The following is a 25,605-nucleotide window of genomic DNA, read 5'->3' on the forward strand; positions in this document are numbered from 1 at the left end:
AAATCCTATTTGAAAGGAAGCAAAGAGGAGCAGCTTCTGGGCAGACAATCAACAGTACCCACTAAAATTGGCTCCAAATAACGTAGCTTTCGGTCTGAAAGCAAACATTTGTCCAGAGAAGAACTTTTAATAAAACAAATTCTGTTGAGTTTTTAATACTCACCAATTACCTAATTTGAAATATTTAATAACTAAGAATAATCTTTTGTTAGCTGTATTATTGTTTACTTCCTTTTCCACTGGTCCTTTCTGCTCATTAGGTTTTGTACCCATTGTCTTCTCCTTTATCGGAGAGCCCCCATGGCACTCAGCTCATACTTTACGTCCAGCAGGGACCAAAACACTTGCCTGGTTGCTAAATTCCAGCCAATGGACTGCCTTCCTTCTTGGCCTTTTGGCTAAGAGCAAGCACAGCATCAGTTTAGTTGGTGTGAAATCTTCTATCCAGGGAGTCTTCCTTATCCTGGCAGGAAGACAAACCCTACGGGTTAATTACTAAGCATGTGGTTTTTAATTAATAATGCCTATGATTAACATGGAGCAATTTTTATCTACAATAGGGTATTATGTAGAGTGAAAAAATATCATCTCAAAAAATATCTCAAGATATGCTTATGTTTATAACATACAAGAAGCAAGCATATCTTCAATGGTTAACACATGCACACAGTCACAAAATTAAGGTTTCCTCTGTTGTAGTGAGTAAAGCTTAAAAGATTCCAGCATAATTTAAGACAATTTTATTCTTAAATATTTTGAAAGATGATGAAACCTATTGGTGAATGAGATAAAAAAGTAAATAACTTTGCCCAGAGCTAACAATACCCCTTTATAATAACTGTAGTGTTAGGACACTAAATAAGTGCTATAGAAGTTAGTAACTACACCTTGTTTCTGATAGATACAGTTACAGGAGAGTGACAGTTGCTCAATTGTCTGCTATTGACCTAATGTGCTAAATTGGTTCAGAGAACAAAGCCCCATGTACGTTTTTGCTGACTCAAATGAAATTTCCATTGTAATTATGAATTTGTATATGTTCCAGTGAAAAGTAGTTTATATTCTCCACCTGGTTTGTGTATTTCACTATTAATCTTTAAGAAGCTGATTAACTTGTCTGGTTTAGTCTTGCAGTTCAATTCTTAAAAAATAAAAATGAATAAGATTGAAACTGTAATGCCATCTGCATTATAGCATATCTTCTGCAACATGCTAATGCAAAGAAGGTTGTTGTAAAACACTAATAACACTAGCTGTAATTCTAATAGCACTTACATGCTTTATATGAATTATTTTAGTTATTTTTTCATATCAACCCTATGGGTATTATTATTATCTTCTCTGTATAGATTAGCAAACAGGCTCAGAGAGGCTATGCTGCTCACTTGCAATTCTCTTCATCTTTGTGACAAACATGATCTGGTACTCTTAACTAATGAATGGCCCAATCAAAGAGCAGTTATGTGATGAGCAAGAATTTCTGAAGAATTAGAGGCATGTGTGACACCCACAGTTCAATAATGAAGAAACTGAGACAGGGATGAGTCAGGCAATTTAACAGCATATGGGTTTTAGCTCATATTACCTAACATGGGCTAAAGAACCTGAGATTGAGTGAGACTCTGTAGCAGATCCCCCGGCAAGGAGCAACTTTCTCTAGTTCAGTGTATCATGGTTGTTATTTTACTTAAGGAGAATAGTATTTCTTTCTGGTATTTGATGAGAATGGAGACTGGAAACTTGGGCCAAATATCATCACAAAGATTAAAGGTTAAAATATAAAATAATAATTATAAGGATGAAGATGAGAATAAAAATCATAAAAATATGAAGAAAATGCTTAGATAATCTTGAGGGGTAGGGTGACTTTTAAACATAGCCTTAAAAAGAGAACCATACAGCGGTAGAGCGTCGGCCTAGCGTGCGGAGGACCCGGGTTCGATTCCCGGCCAGGGCACACAGGAGAAGCGCCCATTTGCTTCTCCACCCCTCCGCCGCGCTTTCCTCTCTGTCTCTCTCTTCCCCTCCCGCAGCCAAGGCTCCATTGGAGCAAAGATGGCCTGGGCGCTGGGGATGGCTCTGTGGCCTCTGCCTCAGGCGCTAGAGTGGCTCTGGTCGCAAAATGGCGACGCCCAGGATGGGCAGAGCATCGCCCCCTGGTGGGCGTGCCGGGTGGATCCCGGTCGGGCGCATGCGGGAGTCTGTCTGACTGTCTCTCCCCGTTTCCAGCTTCAGAAAAATGAAAAAAAAAAAAAAAAAAAAAAGAGAACCATAAAGAAACAAAATAACAACTTTGATTACATAAGAATTAAAAGAGGGATGGGGAGTTAAAAGTAAGACAGTAGAAACAAAGTTAAAGAGAAATATGTAAGCAGGGAAAAATAGTAAGTACCAGCCAGATATGGCAGACAGATGGTCAATATCCTTAATATAGAAAAAGTTCTTGCAAACCATTTGTTAAAAAAAGGCCAATCCCTAAACACATATCACACAAAGAATTAAGGGCATAAACAGAAAAAAAGTCATTACAAATGGCCAAGAAACATAAATTTAAATGCTAACCTTCACTGATAACCAAATAAATGCAAAGTCTAATTAAAATTATATTTTATTATCTATCAATTCTGCAATAAAGAAATAAAATAATTTCTAAAACTCATTTTTCCCTTTTCATTTAAGCTGTTTTTATCAAGTAATTTAAGCTTCTGCAAGCATAGTGTTGAATTAGAAACTTTACACCAAAGCAATTTGAAAATATATATATTAATATATATAAATAGAGTAGTCACAACCAAAATCCACTCTATAAGACCTCTCCAGAATGGTATCTATTCAGCTATTTCAACCTCTTAAAAATTTAATTGGTCTGCTTTATAAATTTGAATGAATATCTTTCCTAAAATATGTGGAATAATAACAGTGGACATTGGGTGAAACCTTTATGTTTCAAGTAATACCTAAATATCCATTGTTTTTCAGAGTACCCCAAATTTTGGGTCAAAAGTATGGTGTTCATTTGTGGTTGTGACTAAATCTTGGTTTCTTCTCTTAAATCTGAATATCTGCATTTATATTTAACACAACTTTATGTAAAGACTGAATCTACTACCAAGCCAAGTATAAGCACTTCATGTTCTCTTTAACTCATGAAGAATGCATTGGGAAAAGAGTATAATTTTAAAATAGGAAAGAATGATTTAAATGCTGCCTCCAGCACTGAGAAGCTTTGTGATCTTGGGTAAGGTATCTAAAACCCATTATCTTTATGTGCAAGTTGGAATTATAGTACCTTGTTGCAAAAGTTTTACAAAGCTTACAAAAAGTCTGGCTCATACTAGTTACTCACTAGAACAGGGGTCCCCAAACTACATCCCGCGGGCCACATGCGGCCCCCTGAGGCCATTTATCCGGCCCCCACCGCACTTCCGGAAGGGGCACCTCTTTCATTGGTGGTCAGTGAGAGGAGCATATTGACCATCTCATTAGCCAAAAGCAGGCCCGTAGTTCCCATTGAAATACTGGTCAGTTTGTTGATTTAAATTTACTTGTTCTTTATTTTAAATATTGTATTTGTTCCCGTTTTGTTTTTTTACTTTAAAATAAGATATGTGCAGTGTGCATAGGGATTTGTTCATAGTTTTTTTTATAGTCCGGCCCTCCAATGGTCTGAGGTACAGTGAACTGGCCCCCTGTGTAAAAAGTTTGGGGACCCCTGCACTAGAAGTTGGTTAGTGGCAAAAGAAAATTCTTTCCTAGAGGCTTCTGTAGAAGGAGCATGGCCATTCTGACACGTTGATTTTAGACTCTGGCCTCCAGAACATTTCTGTTGTATTTTAAGCCATTTTGTTATAGCAGCACCAAGAAAGTAATACAATAATTTAGCCCAAATTCTCACTGGGGTATCTGTATATCTTTTAAGACTATGTAATAGTGATGTCAGTTAACAGACTGGGCCCGCTAGAAATTTCTTTGAAGAGAATCCAGCACAGCAGCATGGGCTGAAGCTAATGGCAATAATATAGATTTTTTTTTTAAATCACACTAATTTCAAAGATTGGGTGTTAAATTACATATCTAATTAACTTTCACTATTGTGTACATAACTGTACACACCATTACCACTTCTTAGAAGTCATAGAAATGATGATCAGTGCTCAAAAGGCCATATTCTAAGAATTGATCCTATCTTTATAATAAAAACTAATAACAGAAAGAAAGAATTACAACTAAAGGAGACAATCCTATAAATGATGACTGACAGATGTTAGCAAAAGGAAGAAAAATAAGAAATCTACAATATACTTTCATTGACCTCAAAGATTTTGTTTTATTTTTTTGTTTAGTAGAGCAAATAGAATATTCTATTCCTTTACTTATGCAATTAAGTTTGTGCAGCTCTGTCTCATTCTGGCACGGCCCCTACCCGCCACTGAAGCCAAAATGGAAGAACTTCAAATATTTTAGAATAAATTTTGGCAATTGGTTTCTTGTTTTAAAAAGTATTCCTTAAGGATAAATTTCCTCCGGGAAAAAAAAAATAGCTGTTCTGCAGAGTTTAAGCAGCAACAGTTTTGGATTTTAGAAGGTTAATAGCAGCACTAAAATTTATTCTGTTAATTGCTCTAATAATCAATAAGTAATTTTCATTCTAAACTAGGTTCCTTTTGTGACTTAAATAAACCAACTGAAGATCATTTACATCTCAATAATAATTCCCAATAATGTCACATCATTAAATTCCACCCTGGTTCTCAATAATGTTGGTTAGTGACCAATAAAGGGACTTATTACCTGGGTCAAGTCCTCAGGGTCATAGAGTGAACCAATGGGTGAAGAATTTTCTTGTTAAACCATTATTCCAAGTGAGCCATTTTCTCCTGGGACTTTAGCCACAATTTAGTTGCATGGTTGCAGACTGGTCTTTTTCTTCTCTCTCTGTGTCGCTTTTTCTTTCTCTTCTTCCCTCTGTCTCTCTCTCTCTCTTCCTTCCTTATTTGCTTTTGAATAAATAGTTTTGATCCTAGTACTGACAAAAATTTATAAAGAAAAGAATATTCTGCATCTTATTTCTCATTGCACATGATTAATAGAAAGGACAAAATATTTTAAAGACTATACAGAAGTACAGGGAATTTAAGGTTCTTTACACTGAGAAATAAATAGAAGAAGTAGATACCTGGGGATTGTCTATGCATGTAGATTAATATAAATCTTCTCTTTGGACATTATCACTAAGAGAAATATCTTGGGCCTATGTTTCTAGGTTATTTATATTGACTCAATTAAATAGTCATTAGCTTCTTTGTGCTGTACTGTATAGTTGAATAATGTAGAATCTACTGTGTATCTGGAAAAAAAGTGTTTTTAAAGGCTAAAATATATATAACTAAAATAGTGAAAAATCATTACTATTTAAAATACATTTTGAACAATGCTTTTGTGGTACCAGCACACTTGCTGACAACTTTAAGATTTTTATGTTAATTAAACAAGCCCTAACCACTGGGTACATTTCAGATACGTAAACTTTGTAATTACCTCCATTATTGAAATAGCTGGTTTGATTTATCCTTGCCACAGTAACATTGTAGCTTCTGTTATTTTGTCCTTAGAAAAACATAAGTCCCAGAGAGGGAATATAAAACTATTACTGTAAATTAAATATTAAAGCTGACTTATTTTTGCATAAGAATGTTGTCAAATAATGGTGATAACAGTTGCTAAGGTAGAAACTATTTTGGGCTTTTTTTTTTTAGCAGTACAAATTAAAATCCAATTTTCAGGGGTTTTTTTTTTTTGGTAAATTGCATGTAGTTAGTGTGTATAGTTTTACTGATGGTAGTAGCTTTAGGGGGAGCTATTATAGTCTTAGTTTAGCGATTAAGAAATACAACATTTGTTGAAGGGCTAGGCCTTTTAGTCTAGAATGGATTAACACTTGATCCTTCCTTAAGCATTTTTATACAGGAGTGCATTATCCTTGGAGCCACCCTGGGCTCCATGCCTCATTAGCTTGGGTGTTAGATAAATCAAAGGCAGCCTCAGAGACAAAGATAAGCAAACTGCAGGCCAGCAAGATGATGATGTATGGATCCAGGAGGCTAATAGGAAAGTATTGACAGGAAAATGGTGTGCTTATCCTGCAATCACTGCATATTGCAATGAGAGCTCCCCAAAGCAGATGGGATACACTTCAGGGAATGTGCTTGCTGCTACAAGACGGTTAGGCAGAAATGGATCCCCGTGTTTTAAATTCAAACAAGAACTTAGTTTCTTTTTAGCAGCCATTCAAATGCACAGACCACAACAAACTCTTAAAGAAAGAATCCCATTTTAGAAGAGCAAGCCCTGGAATTATTTTCATTCAGGAACGTATTTTTCTCACCAATATAACCTCTGTGTGGCAAGGAATAAACACGTGCTCGTGCCTTCCATGATTAGATCTGCTGTATCAGTCTTCAATACATTATGAGTTTGCTTCTTAATACATCTGTAGGGTTCTAAAGAAATATCATAACATAAAAGAACTATATATTTGATGTGTCTGTAGCTAAATAACATTTTTAGATTCTCAGCTACAATTACTACCTTAAACTGAATTAGACTTTTAAGATTATTATGTACAGAGCCACGCTCAGTGTCTTCTACTTATGAGGGTTATTTTCCCTCTTTCTCTTTTGGAAATCATGCATTTTTTGTATTCTTAAGCTAGTTCATTCATTTGTAAAATTTAAGAATTTTGCATAAAAATTAATAATATGATGAGGAATACCCTACCCATTAGAATCACACATTCAAAAAAAACCAAAAAACCCATTCGTTAATATTCATTTGACCTGAGCCTACTGGGGTACTGCTGTGGGTTGAAGGTTAACTAACAGAATTGATTTTTCAAATCATGATGTACTCATTCAATCTCCTTCCCTGGCTCAAAATAGAACTCTAAATTGCTCTAAAGGATGGAATAAGCAACTGTTTTTCTAAAATAAGAGCCGCTATGGGTTCTCTGGTTCAATTTTTTTATTTCTAGAACCATGGAAACCAAATATATTTATCCAGATGATGACCCAGCACTTACTCTTAAACCACAAAAGCCTGGGTAGTTAGTTGCACAAATATACACTCTGCTTTGTACTCCGATCACTGATGATTATATTATAATGATAGGTGAGGATGGAACTGTTAACAGAAAGGGAGCCAGAAATGTCCAGATAGACTACCAAAAGAAATCACAGGACAGCCCAGCAAATTTGAAAACAAAACTTATGGTGATTGATTTGTTAATTTTGCAGTTATTAGAAAGCTCTATGTCATATGTAAAAACCTTATTTTTCCCCATTTTTAAGTCATGAGGAAACTTTATCTTATTTACTATGTGTGTGTTTAGCAAAATAGTTATTGGAATAAATAGAATGCCTGAGGTCATGATAGATATTTCATCTACATTTCTGAATCCTTGTTCAAAGGCAAGTAGAAAGACTTAAAGATGTTGTAGTTTAATTGCATTTAAGGGGAATGAAAAGAGAATCAATGAAATTCTATTGCCAAGTCTGAACTTTGCAGTTAAGAAAGAGGAGATCTTCTCTATTCCTCAAAATAAAATCACTTGCCAAAAGCCAAACAATTAATAAGCAATTGGCCATGCAGAACTAGATTGTAGGTTGTCTGACAACTAGGCTCCATGTCTCTAACATACTGCCCCTCCATCAGCATAGGATTTGAAAGAGCAGACTATTCCACAGCTGATAACAATGAAAATAAGTGACTTAATTTTAAAAAGTGCACTGAATGACAAAATGGAAACATAGTTTTCCTGGATTACTAGGTATCTTTAACCCAATTATACAATTATATCATTACAAAAAGAAAAAAGGGTGACGTGAACTGTTCCTTCTCTGGTCCAAGTGTTGACCAGTCAGGAATTCACCTCACCATGTTACCTAGGTAGATATTTTAGGCACTCGTGGTTTGAAGAAGAGAAACTCTGTCTCTCCTATTTTTCCCAGCCTGCTTTACTTACTATACTTACTACTTAATGCTAACCTTCTCCATTCTTTTCTCCAAGAATTTCTGACTTAATACCTTAAAAAAAATTAGAAGTATTATTTTTCTGGTAAAGTTTTTTTTTTTATTCATTTTAGAGAGGAGAGACAGAGACAGAGAGGAGAGACAGAGAGAGAGAAGTGGGGGAGGAGCTGGAAGCATCAACTCCCATATGTGCCTTGACCAGGCAAGCCCAGGGTTTCGAACCGGCGACCTCATCATTTCCAGGTCGACGCCTTATCTACTGTGCCACCACAGGTCAGGCTGTATTATTTTTCCAAATGCAAAGAGTATAAAAAAACTTTTCGAGTGAAAAAGATTCTATACAATTGCTATGAAAATATAAAATAAAATGTCAGTTGGTTTACCTTCTTCTAAAAACTATGCTTTATCTCAAGCTCAGTGAAATAGGTCACGTATTTCCTCTTTATAAGAAACTGGAAAAGAAAAGAGGTTTCACTTATAAGACCTGGAAGTTACACAGCACACTTGAGGCTCCACAGTGAGGTTACCCGCAGAGAGAGAGAGAATACACTGACCTGGGTGTTCTGCTCTTATTGGGGTTGAAGGTGGAGCCTAGGATTTTAAGGGCTATTTTTCTTTGGTGAATTTATTATCACCTATCTATCTATCTATCTATCTATCATCTTTCTATCAATCATCTATCTATCTATACATCTATTATTAATCTTTATTTTTAATTGGATTTAGTGGGCTGATATTGGTTAATAAAATTCTATACATTTTAGGGATACAATTCTATAACACATCATTTGTACTTAAACTGTTTATTCAATACCCCAGTCAAGTTTACTTCCATCACCATTTATACCTTTTACTTTCTTCTACTTACCCCTCAGCCCCGTTTCCCTCTTACAATCACCATACTGTTTTCTGTGGCTTTTTTTTTCCTTTGCCTAATCTCTTCACCCAATCCCCAACTCCTGGCCCCTCTGACAGCTGTCATTCAGTTCTCTGTATGTATGAGTTTGTTTCTATTCACATATTTTAAATTTCTACTCTTAAAGTTTTGCTGTCCTTGACTAGAGGCATATTCCCTTCTCCCCCCCCCCCCCCCACCCTCACTTCAAAAGAGTAAATGGTCAAGTGGAGCACTAGGATTCACTAAAGACAGGTAATCAAGTTTTTTATTTTATTTAAGTGAGGGGAGGGGAGATAGTCAGACAGACTCCTGCATGCTCCACCAATCAGGATCCACCCGGCAACCCCATCTAGGGCTAATGCTAGAATCAATCAAGCTATTTTTAGTGCCTGAGGCTGACTGCTGTGACCAACCGAGCTATCTTCAGCTTCCTGGGGCCCACGCTTGAACTAATTGACCCACTAGTTGCAGGAGGAAAAAAAGAAAAGAAGGGGGGAGAGAGGGGGGAGAAGCAGATGGTCACTTCTCATGTGTGCCCTGGCCAGGAATCAAACCCAAGATTTTCACACATGAGGCCATTTCTCTATTCACTGAGCCAACTGGCCAGGGCCAAGTTTTTAATTTTAATGTAGATCTATTTGATAAATCAATTGAAAGATAGTTTTAAAAATAATATATCAATGCATTGCACACAAAGATTTTAAAATCATAATTAATGATGTTATCTGTCATACCTCTGAAGTTACCGAAACATTTATCTATACAATTATAACCAGAAACTAATTCAGAACTCATAAAAGCCTGCAGTGCTTGTTCTCATACAGGAGACAAACTGCTTAGGAAGCTGACAGGAAGTCAGACATTCCAATGATCAAGTTCAGGTTCACAAGGGAACACCGGAAGCAAAGAAAAGAGATCACCCTAAATGTGCTACAGAATCATGCCTTATGCCATCAGTTTGCTGGTGTTGGTAACTGTCATCTATTTCACCTAAAAACCAACCCTGCAAACCCCCAGCAGGCAGAGGTGCCCTGTTCATCATGTTCTGCCTTTGTTCTGTGGTCGGGGTTGCCTTCTCTGCACCACCCATTAGCCCAGGGAACATTGTGATTAATGCACACCTCCATGCCCCAGCCGACGGGCCCAGCTGGAGGCTGCTCCCCCGGCAGGTCCCGCGCAGTCTCTGCTGTCTCTGTGCTGTTTACTGCCTTTCCTCCCTCTGCCTGCCCCGCTGCCCGCAGCTGGGCCTCCCAGTGACCGACTGCCTCCTGCACCTTGGGACTTGGGCAGGGTGCATTCATTACTCATCTGTGACAATAACCCATTGAGTAAGATGTAGAACTCAATTCCAGCAGAAAGACCTATAATGTCGGAGTCAGGAGGTTATCGCTGGGGGACCTGCACCTTGCTCCGCACCTCTCTTATCGAGAGCTTTACAGCTTCTGCTGGGGCTAGCATGTGGTAAAGCTGAGAGTGGCAGATTCGGCCTCAGATTAGCATACATCTTCCTAAGTGGTACTACATTTAATTAAAAAAGTAACCTTGGTTAATTCTTTTTTTTTTCTTTTGGTTAGGGTAGCATAGGAAGGAGGAGGTGTTGTAAAATCTGAGTTGACTGAGAAGAGGAAAAGAAAGCAGACCCTCCTGAACAACGAGACCCTGCTGTTTTTAGCCTTGTCCTCCCCTGGTGAGGTAAATTACCGTATCTCCCCATGTATAAGACGCATCCTTTTCTGAAAAATTTGTGGTCTAAAAATTGGCGTGTCTTCTACAGTGGCTGTAGATTTTTTTTTACTTGCATTCCCCACTTTTTTTTTTTGCACGGCTGAGGAGTTGTATGAGTTTTTTGATGAATAAAACTTGAGTTTAATAACTTTATGTAATACATTTTTTTTTCAACTTTTGGGCCCAAAAAGCCAGGTGCGTCTTATACATGGGGAAATACATTACTCACCGGAGCCTCCGAATCCTCGCCCTGTGCCCCACCCTGCTTGTCCCAGACGGAAAGGGCCTCAGACAGCTCCTGGTGCCTAACTCTACAGCAGATCTTTTGCAAATCGTGGTCATACCCCACCTTGATCTGTTCTGGCTTTTCGTATTTTCCTTTGAGAGGCAGTATATTTGAGGTATAATTTAGTATAATGACTAAAGTTTTGAAGTGTGGATCAAAACTGAATGGAACATTTGTTTCTCTGAGAAATTCTGATTTGATGACCATTAGAAAACTTAAAAAGCCCAAATGCAAAAGAAATAAGATCAGGATAGAGAGGGATAACCTTGGAATATGTCTCTGATCATTTAATCTTCTAGAACCACTCACATCAAAGTATTAAAGCGCAAGTGTTAGACCGCAATTTCATTACATTAAACAGATAGTCATCAAATTGTAATAATTAACTAGACATAAGAAAAAATTCATTATACTTGATAAGAAATTTCAGGTCATGACTATCATATCATTGAGAACTAATCACACAATTGAATACTGTAACCTACTTAAAGTATTTTTCAGTGATTTCAGAAGGCTTATTTGTTGACTGATAATATTGTAAAACCAAGTTTTAGAATGTTGAAAGACTTTAAAAATATGTGAAATTTTAATTAGCAATGGTTTCAGATAAAGTAAACCAAGCAAAATAATATTAACTCAGTGTTATAAAACAATAATTGTCATTACTTTTGTGAACACTTTGTCATAACATTATTTTCCCAAAATTTTACAAGGTTTTAACTTAAATTATAAGGAAGTTGCCCTCTTTTGTAGCTTTGCCACTTTCTGGTTTTGTGTTTTATGCCAGTGGTCCCCAAACTTTTTTGGGCCACGAACCAGTTTAATGTCAGAAAATATAAATATTTTCACGGACCGGCCTTTAGGATGGGACAGATAAATGTATCATGTGACCGAGACAAGCGTCAAGAGTGAGTCTTAGACAGAAGTAACAGAGGGAATTTGGTCATTTTTTAAAAATAAAACATCGTTCAGACTTAAATATAAATAAAATGGAAATAATGTAAGTTATTTATTCTTTCTCTGCGGACCGGTACCAAATGGCCCGCGGACTGGTACCAAATGGCCCATGGACCGGTACCGGTCTGCAGCCCTGGGGTTGGGGACCACTGTTTTATGCCACTTAATAATTTCTTAACTTCTACTACTACTGCCATTCATGTGAAGTCTGTTCCATTTTTATTAGAAATATCTTAAATTAATAACAGAAGTCACCATCCTTCCCATGTTTTTCCCTGTCAAAAGAGAGAACGAAGGGGAGAGTATTCCAGAAAGCAAATAGAAGATAAGAGATGGCCTATATCAGCATTTCCACAGAATTCCATAAAACTTAGTTCCTTAAGGTTTTTATAGTTGTTATTTTTTACATAAATTGAACTTGCTATTTGGGGAAATTTGAGTTAAAAAAATCTCAACATCTTTTCAGAATCTGTAAAAGATCACCATATATTACAATACTTCAGGAGACAAAAACAGTACTTACTTCTCAAATTTATTTGATTGTGGAGTCCTTTTCAAGTAGCTTAAGTGAAAGGTAGCTTCCCATAGAAAACACTTGGAAAGTCTATACCTTCACTTTTTCTGGATGGTATACCAGGGAATTTGCTCATACTGCAACTTCTCTTTGAAGGTCAGAGGTAGGAAGCAGGATAACATAATGAAGAGCAAATGCAATAAAATATGCAAAACTCAGAATAGTTCTTGGACCTTAAAAGATGGTATTAGTTATGATTATTATAAAAAGTCACCTTCTTTCTGATGCCTTTTGCAACTGCCCCAGGCAGAGTGCTCCCGCCCCAGGCTTCACTAACACTCAGCTCCTTTCTCTATCAGAGCAGTTATTAATTGCTTTCTAATGATCACTTTACATCAGGGTCTCTCCACTTGCTTCTTAGGAAAGAGCCAATGTCTACCTCATTCTTTCATCACTTCCTCGTACTGTGTTGAGCACATGGTTGGCATTAACTTAAGGTTGTTAAGGGAATGAATCAGTCAATGACTAAAATTTTATTTCCTTTTATATTAAAATATAAAATCTTTCTAAATATATAACAGGATCAAGATCTGCACTCTACCACCTCAAAGAAATCAAAGACAATTCAATCATAGTATAACAAAAATAATAACAACAAACTAATCAACCACATACAAAGGGTAGTTTGTGCTGGGCATTGTGCTAGATACTCTTACTTATATTATCCTCTTAATCTTCATAACAACTCTCTGAGATTGATGTTATCATTCCCATTAGATAAATAAGAAAACTGAGGCTGGAGCAGCTCAGTGGAGTGCCCAGAGTCATACAGAGAGTGACAGGTGATGCAAAGATTTGAATCCAGGCAGGCTTGAGTCCAAACTCCTAAGTTAGTTGCTCTGCTCTACTGTCAAGGTAACTAACTACAAAAAAAATCACAGTGCTCTGTGATCCTGCCTCCTTGCTCAGATGGGTCTTCACTAGCTGAAACAAATAAAATAAAATACACCATTGCCATGACGTTATTTACTATTCTATAAGAAACAATGGAACAAAGTGGAAAGTCAACAGATTTTAGTATTATTGCTTTGTTTTTGTAAGACAAGTTAGTTTCTTTAAGTCTCAGTTTTCTTATTGTAATGAACATAATGTTTGTTCTTTTTCAGTTAAATGTAAAAATTAAGTACAATAGTTATTAGGCACTCAAAAGATGATACAGATTATGAAATATTCTCCTCTTTTATTTTGGAGCCGTACGTTCTCAAGAGGAGGCAGAACCTGATGACTTCAGCTCTCTTTTTTTATTTATTTAAGAAATTTAATTTAATAAGTGACATTGATCAATAAGAGTACATAGTTCTCAGGTAAATATTTTATAGCATTTCAACTGTTGATTATATTGTGTGCTAATCACCCAAAGTCAAATCATTTTCCTTCACCATATATTTAGATTTCTATTCCCATCTCACTCTGATCCCCTGTGACCTCTTCCAACACCATCTACCTTAATCTGCTCTTTCAAATTCCATCACTGGCCTTCTAGTTGTCAAATTCAATGTCCTTTTCTCAGTTGTTATTTTCTATGACTTCTGTAATGTTTATAAATATTTTTAAATGTTTTTTTTTGGATTTTCCTATCTAAGAAGTAATCTACATTCATTGAATAAAATTTTTAAATTACAAGTAAAATATTAAAAGGAAACAAAAATCATCCATATACTCATTATTCAAAATCAAAGCCATTAATATTTTTATATTTTCTTAAATTATTTCAATTATATATTATATGTATGTATATTTAAATTTGGAATAACAGAATATAAAAAGTTTGAATCCACGTATATTTATTTAATACCATAACATCATCATAAACCCATGTATTTAAATTTTCTTTTAAACCAAAATATTAACAGTCAAGGCTTGACTTTTCCCAATTTATTTTGAATATAAGTATTATGATAAACATTCTTACATATGAACATTTTATTGATTATATGGCCTTGGAATAAAAATTTGCTTTACAATAAAAATATATTAAGGGGGGCAGGGGATATATGGGAAATATTTGTACCTTCCTTTTAATTTTACTGTGAACTTTACAACTGTTCTAAAAATTAAATAAAGTTTATAAAATATATGTACTAATATCTTGGAATTCTCGATAAATTATATTAAATTGTTTTTCAGAAAACCTAAACTTTTTTAGTCTGAGAGCCATTAACCACAAGTAGCTATTTGAATTTATATTTATTATTAGACTTAAAATATATAAATTCAGCTTCTCAATGACACTAGCTATATATCGAATAAAATAGCAGATATGGAATATACCCATCACTGCAATGAATTGTATGGGACAGTGATAAGCCAAGAATGACCCACCCAGAAAAAAGATAAAACCAAGGTGCCATTTGCATTTTTGCTTGATCCTAAAGAATGGAGCAGAGAAGAACTGGTGAATTGACTAGCTATGTAGTAGAAGAGAAGTAAGATGAGACAAGTTCAACTCATGTGCTTAATAAATTTTTTTTTTTTTTTTGCATTTTTCTGAAGCTAGAAACAGGGAGAGACAGTCAGACAGACTCCCGCATGCGCCCGACCGGGATCCACCTGGCACGCCCACCAGGGGGCAATGCTCTGCCTCTCTGGTGCGACGCTCTGTTGCGACCAGAACCACTCTAGCGCCTGGGGCAGAGGCCAAGGAGCCATCCCCAGCGCCCGGGCCATCTTTGCTCCAATGGAGCCTTATGATGAGAGTAAATCCTCAAAGGAGAAAGAAAACCAACTTTCTCCTACGAATACTTATGTTGGTAAAAGCTTTTTTTATTCTTAAAGAATCAAGGCATTTTTATGTTGCTGAGGTCTAGCTAGGCACTTTGAACTAGTGACTACCAAGCCCCACCATGAATGAAAAGGAACATTACAGAACTTTTGTGTAAGAGGACCAGTGGAGCGGATTGAGACTTAGAAGAGATTGAAAGAAGAGAGAATTGGCCAAGCAAGAAGGCACTCACTAGCTCTGAAGTTGGGAATGCCTAAGAAAGACTCCATCTCAGAGCAAGATTCCAGAGTGCATACGTTTCAGAAAAGTACCAGGAAGTAGACCAGGAAAGGGACCATAATAAAAATTACTGTTCCAGCCCTGGCCAGTTGGCTCAGTGGTAGAGTGTCAGCCTGACGTGTGGCCGTCTCATGTTCAATTCCCAGCCAGGGCACACAGGAGAAGTGCTTATCTGCTTCTCCACCCTTCCCCTTTCCTTTCTCTCTATCTCTCTCTTCCCCTCCTGCAGCTAAGGCCCATTGGAACAAAGTTGGCCCGGGCGCTGAGGATGCCTCCATGGCCTCCACCTCAGGTGCTAGAATGGCTCCGATTGCAGTGGAGCAACACCCCAGAGGGGCCGAGCATTGCCCCCTGGTGGGCATGCCAGGTGGATCCAGTTGGGCGCATGCAGGAGTCTGTTTTTCTGCCCCCCCTCCCCCTCCTGCTTCTCACTTGGGAAAAATACAAAAAAAAAAAAAAAGACTGTTCCACTGTACAAGTGCAGTGCTAGACCAGACACCAACTCCAACCCTACTTGTAAGAGAAAACTTGCAAAGGCCAGCTGCATTGCCAGATTCCACCTGCCAATCATCCGTATGAGTGAGAAAATTTTTATGAGGTAGGGGAGAATCATGAGCCTGGCTATGCCTTGAATCTTTGCACAATCATTTATCTTGCTTACCCTTTAAGGATTCTTCTCTGCTCTTTCCTGAAGCATTTATAAACCTTAAGAAAGACCAAGGACTCCTAGATGCCCAGGGGAGAGCCAAGCTCTCATGTATACTCATGGAGACTGGATAGGACACCCTGTGGCTTTAGAGAGTAATAATATCCTATTACATGGAGAGCTGGTCATGATCTTTATTACATTGTCACCATTTGGAGCAGTGCTGAAGGCCAGGGATATAAGTGAGAATATGAGGATATTGTCAGTCAGCCCTTGTTGAGTCCTTACCTAAGCTAATGACTTGAATCATCACATCTAGTTCACCATTTCAACACTTTGGGGAGAGGTTTTCATTCCTCTCCTACCTCAGAATCATAATACGAACAACCAAAATTAGGGACAGTGTATTAAGGAAGTTAAATCATGATGGCCATCTCTATATAAATATTCTAAGTTAATTCTATATAAAAAAAATGAATTAGTGTGATGTGTGGGCAATGTTAATAAGATATTTTACATTCTTAGATAAAAGTAAACATCAAAAAGAGGCCAAAACTGTAAAAGTCTCTGCAACTCATAGTAGAATAGAGGTCATCTAGGAGGTTTGTAAGTTAAATAGGTCTCAGCAAAATCATAAGCTCTGATTTCTTTTTTTTAAAAAATACTCTATTAATAGAAAGATAATTAACTATTCCATTGGGTTGTTAAGCTGCTGGGGTGTAAATACTGGAGACCATTCGGTCCCTCCCATGAATAAAATGTATCAGAGAGATGTAGAAAAAGACCAACCCAAGAATAGGACTTGCATTCCTGGATCTAACTGTGCCTAAAGTTAAGAGGCACTCCGAGACTTTCCAGTTAGAAGAGTTAATAAATACCCTTTGGAGGTTTAAATCATAAAATTAAATTGAACTTGAGTTAAATTAATAATGAAATCTAAAGATTACCACAAAGGGAAATAAATAAAAATTATTTTTTTCTTTATTTTATCTGAAGTGTCTGCAATGGCCCTGGCCAGAGGCTCAGCAGATAGAGCATCAGCCTGGCATATGGATGTCCCTGTCCTGGGTTTGGTTCCTGGTCAGGACACACATGAGAAGCAACCAACTGCTTCTCTCTTCCTCCCTCTTCCTTTTCTCTCCCTCTTTCTCTCTTATAGCCAGTGGCTCGACTGGTTTAAGGTTTGGTCTGGGTGTTGAGGACAGCTCAGTTAGTCAAAGCATATCAGCCTCAGGTGCTAAAAATAGCTCGGTTGATTAAAGCACCAGCCCCAGTTGGATCCCAGTCAGGGTGTATGTGGGAGTCTCACTATCTCTCCTCTTCTCACCTAATAAATAAAGTGTCTGCAAGATTCCAACAGATAAAAAAGAGAACTTATTTAAAGAAATTTGAAGATATTTTCTTGTCTGGGTATTAGAAGTCAGTTTAGTACAACAGATGGAAATTCTAAATTTGTATCACTAACTTTAAGTATTAGTGGTAGCAACAGCTAGCTGAGTGACCTTGTACACTTTATGAAATGACTCTGTGCCTCAGGTACCTCATGTTGTTGTAATAATTTAATTAATTAATTCCTGTAACACATTAGCAACTGTCACACCTGTAGCATTCTATTAATCTATTAATCTTATTTGCCATTATTATTAAGAGCTAACAGAGTAAAGTACAATCAGATTGTGGGTTTTTTGTTTGTTTGTTTGTTCCATGTGGGGGCATTACTGTGTAGTGGTGGTCATTATACCAGGCTCTTAATCATATAACTGTTAAGTGATATTAACACTGACTTCCAGAAATACTAGGTAGATTATGAATATAAACAACAAAATAAATCATGAACATAAAAATAAGTTACTTGTTTGAGTTATATTTAGTTTTCATAATACTTTGGTATGTCATTTGCTAATGTGAAAATGTATATCAATCCCTCAAAACAGGTCATAAGTTAGAGCCTAATTATGTCCTATCAAGCATTCATGATACTTTCTTTTTTAATTTATTGATTTCAGTGAGAGAAGAAAAGGGAGAGAAGAGAGAGACGGGAACATCAAGTCATTTCTGTATGTGCCTTGACTGGGGATTGAACCAGTAACCTCTGCACTTCAGAATGATGCTCTAACCAACCGAGCTATCTGGCCAGGGCTCATCATTCTTTTTAATAGAGGTACACCTTTAAAATCACCAGGTCAAAGAATGAAGCTTGAGGCATTATAATACCTGACTTCAAACTATATTATAGGGCCATGACAATCAAAACAGCATGGTATTGGCAGAAAAATAGACACTCAGACCAATGGAACAGAATAGAAAACCTAGAAATAAAACCACATATATATAGTCAAATAATTTTTGATAAAGGGGCCAATAACACACAATGGAGAAAAGAAAGCCTCTTCAATAAATGGTGCTGGGAAAACTGGAAAGCCACATGCAAAAGAATGAAACTGGACTACAGCTTGTCCCCTTGTACTAAAATTAATTCAAAATGGATCAAAGACCTAAATAAAAGACCTGAAACAATAAAGTACACAGAAGAAGACATAGGTACTAAACTCATGGACCTGGGTTTTAAAGAGCATTTTATGAATTTGACTCCAAAGGCAAGAGAAGTGAAAACAAAAATTAATGAATGGGACTACATCAAACTAAGAAGTTTTTTCTCAGCAAGAGAAACTGATAACAAAATAAACAGACAGCCAACTAAATGAGAAATGATATTTTCAAACAACAGCTCAGATAAGGGCCTAATATCCAAAATATACAAAGAACTCATAAAACTCAACAACAAACAAACAAACAATCCAATAAAAAAATGGGAAGAGGACATGAACAAACACTTCTTCCAGGAAGAAATACAAATGGCCAACAGATATATGAAAAAATGTTCATCTTCTTTAGTTATTAGAGAAATGCAAATCAAAACTGCAATGAGATACCACCTCACACCTGTTAGATTAGCTATTATTAACAAGACAAATAATAGCAAATGTTGGAGAGGCTGTGGAGAAAAAGGAACCCTCATCCACTGTTGGTGGGAATGTAAAGTAGTACAACCATTATGGAAGAAAGTATGGTGGTTCCTCAAAAAAACTGCAAATAGAACTACCTTATGACCCAGCAATCCCTCTACTGGGTATATATCCCCAAAACTCAGAAACATTGATACGTAAAGACACATGCAGCCCCATGTTCATTGCAGCATTGTTCACAGTGGCCAGGACATAGAAACAACCAAAAAGCCCATCAATAGATGACTGGATAAAGAAGATGTGGCACATATACACTATGGAATACTACTCAGCCATAAGAAATGATGACATCGGATCATTTATAGCAAAATGGTGGGATCTTGATAACATTATACGAAGTGAAATAAGTAAATCAGAAAAATCCAGGAACTGCATTATTCCATACATAGGTGGGACATAAAAGTGAGACTAAGAGACATTGATAAGACTGTGGTGGTTACAGGGGGGAGGGGGGAGAGGGAGAGGGAAAAGGGGAGGGGGAGGGGCACAAAGAAAACTAGATAGAAGGTGACAGAGGACAATCTGACTTTGGGTGATGGGTATGCAATATAATTGAACGACAAGATAACCTGGACATGTTATCTTTGAATATATGTATCCCGATTTATGGGTGTCGCCCCATTAAAAAAATAAAATTATTAATAATAATAATATTTTTTGATTCTCATCCTACACAAGCAGTTGTCTGGATTTAGTAGCCAAGTTTTACCCAGCTCAATTTGCCAAAGAATTGAAAATTTTTAATTTTGAGCAATTAAAATTATGTAAAAATCTCCTACAACACAGATTTAAAATTTACTGTAATCAGTATGGGTTAGTTTTGCTTAAATTTTTGCTGCACATGTGATAATCTCTCTGAAACAAATTAATAAAAATGGCTATCTACTGCTTGTCAAAAAAAAAAAAATCAGCAGGTCTCTTATCTTTTCCATTATGTCAAATCAGTTTTCAAAATACCAACTAATAAATGAAGAAATCATTCATTCCAATCCTCTAATCTTGATATTAAGATATAAATTATAATTTTGTGTTTGCAGGCTTTTTTCTCTGACACATTTATGTAAATATTTGATGAGTATGAAAGAAAATTTGTATTAGAACCATGACCTTAAACTTAGCAAATTACTTCCATATAATTGGCTGACTATATCTAAAATAAAAGCAATCTCTCAATCTTAATAATGTTGGGGGGAAAACTTCTCTAATTACTTAAGGTTTTGAAAACTAGTCATCTAATTCAACTTGGATAACTTATAAACTGAGAAATAAAAACAATTCTATTGATAACTATTGGTCATTGGTGTTTCATTTTGGTGCTACATTAGGAAGAAATAAAATAGAAAAACTGTTTGACAAAAACATTACAACAAAATAAAACTATAGACCAATACCTGCCATAAATATAGACACAAAATTCCTCAAAAAATTATTAACAAATCTAATATAACAATATATGAAAAAAAATCATACTCCATGATTTATTGAAATTTATTCCAGCCATGCAAGGTTGATTTAACATTCAAAAATAATTAATGTTATCCATCAGAACAACAGGCTAAAGGAAAAAAATCATGTGATCATATGAATGGATGCAGAAAAAGCATTTGACAAACCCAAAATCCATTCATAACAACGATAAAAATATTTTCAACAAGCTGTAGAGGAAAACTTCCTCCAATTGACAATGAATTTTGTGTGTGTGTATGACAGAGAGAGAGAGAGACAGACAGACAGACAGACAGAGGGACAGATAGAAACAGACAAACAGGAAGGGAGAGAGATGAAAGCATCAATTCTTCGTTGCGGTTTCTTAGTCTGCTTAGTTGTTCATCGATTGCTTTCTCATATGTGCCTTGATGGGGCGGAGGGCTGCAGCAGATCGAGTAAGTCCTTGCTCAAGCCAGTGACCTTTGGGCTCAAGCCAGCAGCCATGGGATTATGTCTACGAGCTCACGTTCAAGCCAGCGGCCTCAGGGTTTTGAACCTGGGTCCTCTGCATCCCAGTCAAATTCTCTATCCACTGTGCCACTGCCTGGTCAAGCAACAAAGAATATTATTTAAAATTCTACAGATAATACCATATGTAATGGGGAGAAACTATATGCTTTCTTGCTAAAATTGGAAACAATCAAGGATGTTTCCTCTTACCACTGTATTCCAACATTGTACTAGAAGTGCTAGTAAATGCTATTAATAAAAGGAATTCTTTTTCTTGGAAAAATAAAAAAAAGAAATAAAAGATATACATATTGGTAAGGAGGAACAAACAAAATTGTCTCTGTTCACAGATGATTACTTATGTAGAATATCTCAAAGAATTAAAAAAAATACTTCCTGGAACTAGTAAATGATTATAACCAGGTTGCAAGATACAAAGCTAATATACAAATTAAAAAAAAATTTATATACCAGCAGTAAACAATAGAATTTTAAAATAAAAAACACAACACTATTTACATTAGCACCAAATAAAATACTTGAGTATTAATTTAATAAAATATATATGACATATATGAAGAAAACTACAAAACTCTGAAAAATAATATCAAAGATCTAATGGATTGAAAGATATTCCATGTTAATAGATAGAAAGACTCAAAGTGTGGATATATATAAACTAATTCTAAAGTTTATATGGAGAAGTGAAAGACCCAGAGAGCCAGCACAATATTGAAGTACAAGAACAAAGTCAGAGAATAGACATTACTCTACTTCAAGTTTCCAGAAAATTGTAGTAATCAAGAAAGTGTGGTATTGGTGAGAGAAAAAAATGTATAGGCCAATGGAACAGAATATAGAGAGGTCAATATAAAGAACAGAAATAGATCCACACAAATATAACAACTGATCTTTTAAAATGAAGCGAAGGCAAACCACTGTAGAAAGAATAATATTTTCAACAAATGGTGTTGAATAACTGGACATCCACATGAATAAAAAAATAAGGTAGACACTCACCTTACACCTTTCACAAATATTAACTCAAGTGGGTCATGAACCTAAATGCAAAATACAAATAGATAAAATTTCCAGAAAACCACACAGGAGAAAATCTAGTTGATTCTCGGTTTAGTAATTAGTTACTTCTTAAAATTAAAGGTGTTAAGAGAACCAAAAGAAGCTTCTGGCTGGGAAATAATATTGCAGAAAACATATCTGACAAATGACTTATATCCAAAATACACAAAGAATTCTTAAGAAGGAAACAAACAATCTTATTAAAAAGTGGGTAAAAAATCTGAAGAAACACTTCACCAAAGAATAAAAGCAGATAACAGATAAGCATATGAAAAGATGCTCAACATCAAAATGTCATTGTGGAATTACAAATTAAAACAATAGTTATCTCTACAGATCATTAGAATGGCTGGAATTTAAAACACTGACAATACCAAATGCTATAGAGGATGTGGAGCATAAGGAATCCTTATTCATTTCTAGTGGGAATGCAAAACGGTACACACTTTGAGAAACAGTTGGGCAATTTTTTACAAAGCTAAACACACACTTACCATATGACTTAGCAATTGTACTCCTAGGCATTTACCCAAGTGAGAGGAAACTTATGTCCACACAAAATCTGCACAAGAATGCTTATAGCAGCTTTATTTATATCTGCAAAAATTGGAAGCAATCAATATATTGTCCAATAGGTGATAAACAAATTGTGGTACAGCTATACAATGGAATATTATTCTGCAAGATGGAGAAATGAGCTATCAAGCAAAATAAAAAAGAAAGATAAGAAGAAGACTTAAATGTGTATTGCAAAGTAAAAGAAGTCAACCTGAAAAGTCTGCATACTACATGATTTCCACTATGACAGTCTGGTAAAGGGAAAACTGTAGAGATAGTGAAAAGATCATAGTTACCTTGTCAGGACATGGGGAGAAAGGAGGAAGGGAGAGGGATGGATGGGTGGAAAGCAGTGGATTTTTAAGGCAAGAAATTATTCTGTTTGATATTGTAATGATGAATACATAATACTATATATTGACAAAACCTCATATAACTGTATAACACAAAAAGTGAACCCTAATGTAAACTCTGGACTTTATTTAGTAATATATTCCTATTGACTCATCAATGATAACAAACGTACTATACCAAATGCAAGATGTTAATAATAGTAGAAGTTGGAAGTGTGGGGAAGAAGAAGGGAGTTTATAACAACTCTGTACTTTTTGCTCAATTTGGCTGTAAATCTTAAACTGTTCTATTAAATAAAGTTTATTAATAAAAACATGAGTTCTAAAAAATGTTTTATCAAATTTCAATTAAATAAATGAATAAAGTGGAAAGTTACTGGTTGGACTTATTTAGTCCAAAATTATAACATTGAATAATAAATATTCCACAGAGAGACTATCATATAAAATCTAATGTTAATTGAACAGCTTAACCCCTCTGCATGCACACATATACACACACACACACACACACACACCGACATACAGACACATGCGCGAAAACACAGAGTTCACATGGTCAAATTAAAGCTCCATGAAGACAATTGGGAAAGCAGATTTCATGAAAGGAGGACAGAAATTCTTTCAGTAACATGTTACGGTCAAATGAAAACTGAAAAAAATTATTGTGTCTACCACACAATTGAGTCTATAATCTTTATATGTCATTTGCAGTTGCTTTTAAATTTTAGCTATACCATCTGAGTCAAACAACTAATGAGAATAAATGGGGTCAGCTCTAAAGAGAAGTGATTCTAAGAATGCAGGTTTGGAAGAACACTATTGATTGATGTGCTGTTGGTCAGAGGGCCTTATTCAGAAGTCATCAATGGTTAAATGTCAGGCTGGGGGGCATATTGAGTAGTGGTCCTCTAGAGGTCAGTTTTGCACCTGGTGCTGTTTAATGTTTCCATGAGTACCTCTAGAATGTGCTTCTAAAGCTGGTTCATAGTTTGGCAAAGATAATTTTTCATGATTTACATACTATGGTGGAGAAATAGAAAATGTTAAAACAGGGTGACATACAGAGAAAAAGTGCAAGGAAATTTATTTTAGAAAATAAATCCCCTGTGTATACCGTGGAGTGGCCCTGCTATGAACTCTCAGCCAGGCCTGCATTTGTTTCTCTAGCAGACTGTCCCTAAGCAAGGCCGAGCAGGCCCTTTATCCTCTTGAGATGTTCTTTCCTGGGTTGAGCCCTAAATTAAGAGCCTGAGAAAGATCCTCAAATGACCCTGACATGTAAATTGGTAAATTTTACTGTTGACTGTGAGTAATGGGGGCTCCCGGTATCTCAAGAAGAGCAGCTGGAAGTTAAGAAAATGTTCACAATGCCCAGAATTACTTTTGTGACAAAATATCTTGTAAATCAGTGGTTCCCCAACCCCTGGGCCGTGGACCGGTACCAGTCCGTGGGCCATTTGGTACCAGTCCGCAGAGAAAGAACAAATAACTTACATTATTTTTGTTTTATTTATATTTAAGTCTGAACGATGTTTTATTTTTAAAAAATGACCAGATTCCCTCTGTTACATCCATCTAAGACTCACTCTTGACGCTTGTCTCAGTTACGTGATACATTTATCTGTCCCACCCTAAAGGCAGGTCCATGAAAATATTTTCTGACATTAAACTGGTCCGTGGCCCAAAAAAGGTTGGGACCACTGTTGTAAATCATAGTATTTAATTGATTAGCTTCTAAATATATATTTCTTATTGCTTAGAAATTGTCTACAGTCATAGTTTTATTTTTTATTGTACTAGATCTATTAGTGATATAATAACAAGTAACATAGGAATTCTGAAAATGAATAAAACAATCATTATGAATTAGAATGAACAAAGAAAGCTTCACTTTGGAGTTGAGATTTGGAATAAAGCATTTGGATACAGCAAGAGAGGAGTATTTGGATACAGCAAGAGAGGAGAATTTCTCTAAAATATTAATAAAAATATGTTCTAATGCAGGATGGAATCTCAAGTTTGGCACTACTGCATTTGGGGGTTAAATAATTTTGTCGTAGGAGCTGTCCTGTGCATTGTAGGATGGTCAGTAGCATCTCTAGCATCTCAACCCAAAGCATGCTTGTGGCTTGCTAGAACCAAAATATCTTATGAATTTCCAGTGGGGGATGGGGAACTGTAAGGGGGGACAGGATGACACTCTTACCCACCACAAACACACACACAAACACACACACACTGAGAACCACTCCTGTAAAAGAGAAATATTAGAAATTCAAAAGCTCTTTTGTTAAATAAAAATGTTAAATTATAGCAAGATAAAGTAATTTTGTCAAAGTTGGAAAACAAGTAAGGGCAAATTCAAGACTATAAGTCAGTCCTTCTGGCTGCTAGTTTAAACTCTTTTGTAACCTGCTTGTGGCATTGAGTTCTGGATACCTGGACAAAGTCCAGGTGAGCAGGCTTGGGTAGTCTGTTTCCAACAATATCAAGCACCAGTCATCCTTGAATGTACTATGGGTAATTCCTATG

The sequence above is a fragment of the Saccopteryx bilineata genome, chromosome 6, assembly GCF_036850765.1.
Source record: "Saccopteryx bilineata isolate mSacBil1 chromosome 6, mSacBil1_pri_phased_curated, whole genome shotgun sequence".
NCBI classification, from domain to species: domain Eukaryota; kingdom Metazoa; phylum Chordata; class Mammalia; order Chiroptera; family Emballonuridae; genus Saccopteryx; species Saccopteryx bilineata.